The sequence below is a fragment of the Schistocerca nitens genome, chromosome 1, assembly GCF_023898315.1.
Source record: "Schistocerca nitens isolate TAMUIC-IGC-003100 chromosome 1, iqSchNite1.1, whole genome shotgun sequence".
Lineage (NCBI taxonomy): Eukaryota > Metazoa > Arthropoda > Insecta > Orthoptera > Acrididae > Schistocerca > Schistocerca nitens.
In genome coordinates, this window is record NC_064614.1 from 544,973,979 (window position 1) to 544,981,311 (window position 7,333).

The window sequence follows — 7,333 nt, forward strand, 5'->3', positions numbered from 1 at the left end:
TTCTTCTGCCAGTACCTCGTCTCCTACCTTCCCAACTTTACAGAAGCTCTCCTGCGAACCATGCAGAACTAGCACTCCTGAAAGAAAGGATATTGCGGAGACATGGCTTAGCCACAGCCTGGGGGATGTTTCCAGAATGAGATTTTCACTCTACAGCGGAGTGTGCGCTGATATGAAACTTCCTGGCAGATTAAAACTGTGTGCCCGACCGAGACTCGAACTCGGGACCTTTGCCTTACGAGGGCAAGTGCTCTACCAACTGAGCTACCGAAGCACGACTCACGCCCGGTACTCACAGCTTTACTTCAGCCAGTACCTCGTCTCCTACCTTCCAAACTTTACAGAAGCTCTCCTGCGAACCATGCAGAACTAGCACTCCTGAAAGAAAGGATATTGCGGAGACATGGCTTAGCCACAGCCTGGGGGATGTTTCCAGAATGAGATTTTCACTCTGCAGCGGAGTGTGCGCTGATATGAAACTTCCTGGCAGATTAAAACTGTGTGCCCGACCGAGACTCGAACTCGGGACCTTTGCCTTTCGCGGGCAAGTGCTCTACCAACTGAGCTACCGAAGCACGACTCACGCCCGGTACTCACAGCTTTACTTCTGCCAGTACCTCGTCTCCTACCTTCCAAACTTTACAGAAGCTCTCCTGCGAACCATGCAGAACTAGCACTCCTGAAAGAAAGGATATTGCGGAGACATGGCTTAGCCACAGCCTGGGGGATGTTTCCAGAATGAGATTTTCACTCTGCAGCGGAGTGTGCGCTGATATGAAACTACCTGGCAGATTAAAACTGTGTGCCCGACCGAGACTCGAACTCGGGACCTTTGCCTTTCGCGGGCAAGTGCTCTACCAACTGAGCTACCGAAGCACGACTCACGCCCGGTACTCACAGCTTTACTTCTGCCAGTACCTCGTCTCCTACCTTCCCAACTTTACAGAAGCTCTCCTGCGAACCATGCAGAACTAGCACTCCTGAAAGAAAGGATATTGCGGAGACATGGCTTAGCCACAGCCTGGGGGATGTTTCCAGAATGAGATTTTCACTCTGCAGCGGAGTGTGCGCTGATATGAAACTACCTGGCAGATTAAAACTGTGTGCCCGACCGAGACTCGAACTCGGGACCTTTGCCTTTCGCGGGCAAGTGCTCTACCAACTGAGCTACCGAAGCACGACTCACGCCCGGTACTCACAGCTTTACTTCTGCCAGTACCTCGTCTCCTACCTTCCCAACTTTACAGAAGCTCTCCTGCGAACCATGCAGAACTAGCACTCCTGAAAGAAAGGATATTGCGGAGACATGGCTTAGCCACAGCCTGGGGGATGTTTCCAGAATCAGATTTTCACTCTGCAGCGGAGTGTGCGCTGATATGAAACTTCCTGGCAGATTAAAACTGTGTGCCCGACCGAGACTCGAACTCGGGACCTTTGCCTTTCGCGGGCAAGTGCTCTACCAACTGAGCTACCGAAGCACGACTCACGCCCGGTACTCACAGCTTTACTTCTGCCAGTACCTCGTCTCCTACCTTCCAAACTTTACAGAAGCTCTCCTGCGAACCATGCAGAACTAGCACTCCTGAAAGAAAGGATATTGCGGAGACATGGCTTAGCCACAGCCTGGGGGATGTTTCCAGAATGAGATTTTCACTCTGCAGCGGAGTGTGCGCTGATATGAAACTTCCTGGCAGATTAAAACTGTGTGCCCGACCGAGACTCGAACTCGGGACTTTTGCCTTTCGCGGGCAAGTGCTCTACCAACTGAGCTACCGAAGCACGACTCACGCCCGGTACTCACAGCTTTACTTCTGCCAGTACCTCGTCTCCTACCTTCCAAACTTTACAGAAGCTCTCCTGCGAACCATGCAGAACTAGCACTCCTGAAAGAAAGGATATTGCGGAGACATGGCTTAGCCACAGCCTGGGGGATGTTTCCAGAATGAGATTTTCACTCTGCAGCGGAGTGTGCGCTGATATGAAACTTCCTGGCAGATTAAAACTGTGTGCCCGACCGAGACTCGAACTCGGGACCTTTGCCTTTCGCGGGCAAGTGCTCTACCAACTGAGCTACCGAAGCACGACTCACGCCCGGTACTCACAGCTTTACTTCTGCCAGTACCTCGTCTCCTACCTTCCCAACTTTACAGAAGCTCTCCTGCGAACCATGCAGAACTAGCACTCCTGAAAGAAAGGATATTGCGGAGACATGGCTTAGCCACAGCCTGGGGGATGTTTCCAGAATGAGATTTTCACTCTGCAGCGGAGTGTGCGCTGATATGAAACTTCCTGGCAGATTAAAACTGTGTGCCCGACCGAGACTCGAACTCGGGACCTTTGCCTTTCGCGGGCAAGTGCTCTACCAACTGAGCTACCGAAGCACGACTCACGCCCGGTACTCACAGCTTTACTTCTGCCAGTACCTCGTCTCCTACCTTCCAAACTTTACAGAAGCTCTCCTGCGAACCATGCAGAACTAGCACTCCTGAAAGAAAGGATATTGCGGAGACATGGCTTAGCCACAGCCTGGGGGATGTTTCCAGAATGAGATTTTCACTCTGCAGCGGAGTGTGCGCTGATATGAAACTTCCTGGCAGATTAAAACTGTGTGCCCGACCGAGACTCGAACTCGGGACCTTTGCCTTTCGCGGGCAAGTGCTCTACCAACTGAGCTACCGAAGCACGACTCACGCCCGGTACTCACAGCTTTACTTCTGCCAGTACCTCGTCTCCTACCTTCCAAACTTTACAGAAGCTCTCCTGCGAACCATGCAGAACTAGCACTCCTGAAAGAAAGGATATTGCGGAGACATGGCTTAGCCACAGCCTGGGGGATGTTTCCAGAATGAGATTTTCACTCTGCAGCGGAGTGTGCGCTGATATGAAACTTCCTGGCAGATTAAAACTGTGTGCCCGACCGAGACTCGAACTCGGGACTTTTGCCTTTCGCGGGCAAGTGCTCTACCAACTGAGCTACCGAAGCACGACTCACGCCCGGTACTCACAGCTTTACTTCTGCCAGTACCTCGTCTCCTACCTTCCAAACTTTGCAGAAGCTCTCCTGTGAACCATGCAGAACTAGCACTCCTGAAAGAAAGGATATTGCGGAGACATGGCTTAGCCACAGCCTGGGGGATGTTTCCAGAATGAGATTTTCACTCCGCAGCGGAGTGTGCGCTGATATGAAACTTCCTGGCAGATTAAAACTGTGTGCCCGACCGAGACTCGAACTCGGGACCTTTGCCTTTCGCGGGCAAGTGCTCTACCAACTGAGCTACCGAAGCACGACTCACGCCCGGTACTCACAGCTTTACTTCTGCCAGTACCTCGTCTCCTACCTTCCCAACTTTACAGAAGCTCTCCTGCGAACCATGCAGAACTAGCACTCCTGAAAGAAAGGATATTGCGGAGACATGGCTTAGCCACAGCCTGGGGGATGTTTCCAGAATGAGATTTTCACTCTGCAGCGGAGTGTGCGCTGATATGAAACTTCCTGGCAGATTAAAACTGTGTGCCCGACCGAGACTCGAACTCGGGACCTTTGCCTTTCGCGGGCAAGTGCTCTACCAACTGAGCTACCGAAGCACGACTCACGCCCGGTACTCACAGCTTTACTTCTGCCAGTACCTCGTCTCCTACCTTCCAAACTTTACAGAAGCTCTCCTGCGAACCATGCAGAACTAGCACTCCTGAAAGAAAGGATATTGCGGAGACATGGCTTAGCCACAGCCTGGGGGATGTTTCCAGAATCAGATTTTCACTCTGCAGCGGAGTGTGCGCTGATATGAAACTTCCTGGCAGATTAAAACTGTGTGCCCGACCGAGACTCGAACTCGGGACCTTTGCCTTTCGCGGGCAAGTGCTCTACCAACTGAGCTACCGAAGCACGACTCACGCCCGGTACTCACAGCTTTACTTCTGCCAGTACCTCGTCTCCTACCTTCCAAACTTTACAGAAGCTCTCCTGCGAACCATGCAGAACTAGCACTCCTGAAAGAAAGGATATTGCGGAGACATGGCTTAGCCACAGCCTGGGGGATGTTTCCAGAATGAGATTTTCACTCTGCAGCGGAGTGTGCGCTGATATGAAACTTCCTGGCAGATTAAAACTGTGTGCCCGACCGAGACTCGAACTCGGGACTTTTGCCTTTCGCGGGCAAGTGCTCTACCAACTGAGCTACCGAAGCACGACTCACGCCCGGTACTCACAGCTTTACTTCTGCCAGTACCTCGTCTCCTACCTTCCAAACTTTACAGAAGCTCTCCTGCGAACCATGCAGAACTAGCACTCCTGAAAGAAAGGATATTGCGGAGACATGGCTTAGCCACAGCCTGGGGGATGTTTCCAGAATGAGATTTTCACTCTGCAGCGGAGTGTGCGCTGATATGAAACTTCCTGGCAGATTAAAACTGTGTGCCCGACCGAGACTCGAACTCGGGACCTTTGCCTTTCGCGGGCAAGTGCTCTACCAACTGAGCTACCGAAGCACGACTCACGCCCGGTACTCACAGCTTTACTTCTGCCAGTACCTCGTCTCCTACCTTCCCAACTTTACAGAAGCTCTCCTGCGAACCATGCAGAACTAGCACTCCTGAAAGAAAGGATATTGCGGAGACATGGCTTAGCCACAGCCTGGGGGATGTTTCCAGAATGAGATTTTCACTCTGCAGCGGAGTGTGCGCTGATATGAAACTTCCTGGCAGATTAAAACTGTGTGCCCGACCGAGACTCGAACTCGGGACCTTTGCCTTTCGCGGGCAAGTGCTCTACCAACTGAGCTACCGAAGCACGACTCACGCCCGGTACTCACAGCTTTACTTCTGCCAGTACCTCGTCTCCTACCTTCCAAACTTTACAGAAGCTCTCCTGCGAACCATGCAGAACTAGCACTCCTGAAAGAAAGGATATTGCGGAGACATGGCTTAGCCACAGCCTGGGGGATGTTTCCAGAATGAGATTTTCACTCTGCAGCGGAGTGTGCGCTGATATGAAACTTCCTGGCAGATTAAAACTGTGTGCCCGACCGAGACTCGAACTCGGGACCTTTGCCTTTCGCGGGCAAGTGCTCTACCAACTGAGCTACCGAAGCACGACTCACGCCCGGTACTCACAGCTTTACTTCTGCCAGTACCTCGTCTCCTACCTTCCAAACTTTACAGAAGCTCTCCTGCGAACCATGCAGAACTAGCACTCCTGAAAGAAAGGATATTGCGGAGACATGGCTTAGCCACAGCCTGGGGGATGTTTCCAGAATGAGATTTTCACTCTGCAGCGGAGTGTGCGCTGATATGAAACTTCCTGGCAGATTAAAACTGTGTGCCCGACCGAGACTCGAACTCGGGACTTTTGCCTTTCGCGGGCAAGTGCTCTACCAACTGAGCTACCGAAGCACGACTCACGCCCGGTACTCACAGCTTTACTTCTGCCAGTACCTCGTCTCCTACCTTCCAAACTTTGCAGAAGCTCTCCTGTGAACCATGCAGAACTAGCACTCCTGAAAGAAAGGATATTGCGGAGACATGGCTTAGCCACAGCCTGGGGGATGTTTCCAGAATGAGATTTTCACTCTGCAGCGGAGTGTGCGCTGATATGAAACTTCCTGGCAGATTAAAACTGTGTGCCCGACCGAGACTCGAACTCGGGACCTTTGCCTTTCGCGGGCAAGTGCTCTACCAACTGAGCTACCGAAGCACGACTCACGCCCGGTACTCACAGCTTTACTTCTGCCAGTACCTCGTCTCCTACCTTCCCAACTTTACAGAAGCTCTCCTGCGAACCATGCAGAACTAGCACTCCTGAAAGAAAGGATATTGCGGAGACATGGCTTAGCCACAGCCTGGGGGATGTTTCCAGAATGAGATTTTCACTCTGCAGCGGAGTGTGCGCTGATATGAAACTTCCTGGCAGATTAAAACTGTGTGCCCGACCGAGACTCGAACTCGGGACCTTTGCCTTTCGCGGGCAAGTGCTCTACCAACTGAGCTACCGAAGCACGACTCACGCCCGGTACTCACAGCTTTACTTCTGCCAGTACCTCGTCTCCTACCTTCCAAACTTTACAGAAGCTCTCCTGCGAACCATGCAGAACTAGCACTCCTGAAAGAAAGGATATTGCGGAGACATGGCTTAGCCACAGCCTGGGGGATGTTTCCAGAATGAGATTTTCACTCTACAGCGGAGTGTGCGCTGATATGAAACTTCCTGGCAGATTAAAACTGTGTGCCCGACCGAGACTCGATCTCATATCAGCGCACACTCCGCTGCAGAGTGAAAATCTCATTCTGGAAACATCCCCCAGGCTTTGGCTAAGCCATGTCTCCGCAATATCCTTTCTTTCAGGAGTGCTAGTTCTGCATGGTTCGCAGGAGAGCTTCTGTAAAGTTTGGAAGGTAGGAGACGAGGTACTGGCAGAAGTAAAGCTGTGAGTACCCGGCGTGAGTCGTGCTTCGGTAGCTCAGTTGGTAGAGCACTTGCCCGCGAAAGGCAAAGGTCCCGAGTTCGAGTCTCGGTCGGGCACACAGTTTTAATCTGCCAGGAAGTTTCATATCAGCGCACACTCCGCTGCAGAGTGAAAATCTCATTCTGGAAACATCCCCCAGGCTGTGGCTAAGCCATGTCTCCGCAATATCCTTTCTTTCAGGAGTGCTAGTTCTGCATGGTTCGCAGGAGAGCTTCTGTAAAGTTTGGAAGGTAGGAGACGAGGTACTGGCAGAAGTAAAGCTGTGAGTACCGGGCGTGAGTCGTGCTTCGGTAGCTCAGTTGGTAGAGCACTTGCCCGCGAAAGGCAAAGGTCCCGAGCTCGAGTCTCGGTCGGGCACACAGTTTTAATCTGCCAGGAAGTTTCATATCAGCGCACACTCCGCTGCAGAGTGAAAATCTCATTCTGGAAACATCCCCCAGGCTGTGGCTAAGCCATGTCTCCGCAATATCCTTTCTTTCAGGAGTGCTAGTTCTGCATGGTTCGCAGGAGAGCTTCTGTAAAGTTTGGAAGGTAGGAGACGAGGTACTGGCAGAAGTAAAGCTGTGAGTACCGGGCGTGAGTCGTGCTTCGGTAGCTCAGTTGGTAGAGCACTTGCCCGCAAAAGGCAAAGGTCCCGAGTTCGAGTCTCGGTCGGGCACACAGTTTTAATCTGCCAGGAAGTTTCATATCAGCGCACACTCCGCTGCAGAGTGAAAATCTCATTCTGGAAGCATCCCCCAGGCTGTGGCTAAGCCATGTATCCGCAATATCCTTTCTTTCAGGAGTGCTAGTTCTGCATGGTTCGCAGGAGAGCTTCTGTAAAGTTGGGAAGGTAGGAGACGAGGTACTGGCAGAAGTAAAGCTGTGAGTAC

At 52.0% G+C, this 7,333-nt stretch overlaps 2 non-coding genes across 2 annotated transcripts; one reads left to right on the plus strand and one right to left on the minus strand.

Annotated features, from left to right (window-relative positions):
- Positions 1–200: 200 nt before the first annotated feature.
- Positions 201–275, minus strand: Trnat-cgu (transfer RNA threonine (anticodon CGU)). The gene has a single exon. It is a non-coding gene; the product is annotated as a tRNA-Thr (tRNA).
- Positions 276–7,045: 6,770 nt separating this feature from the next.
- Positions 7,046–7,120, plus strand: Trnal-caa (transfer RNA leucine (anticodon CAA)). The gene has a single exon. It is a non-coding gene; the product is annotated as a tRNA-Leu (tRNA).
- The last annotated feature ends 213 nt before the right edge of the window (positions 7,121–7,333 follow it).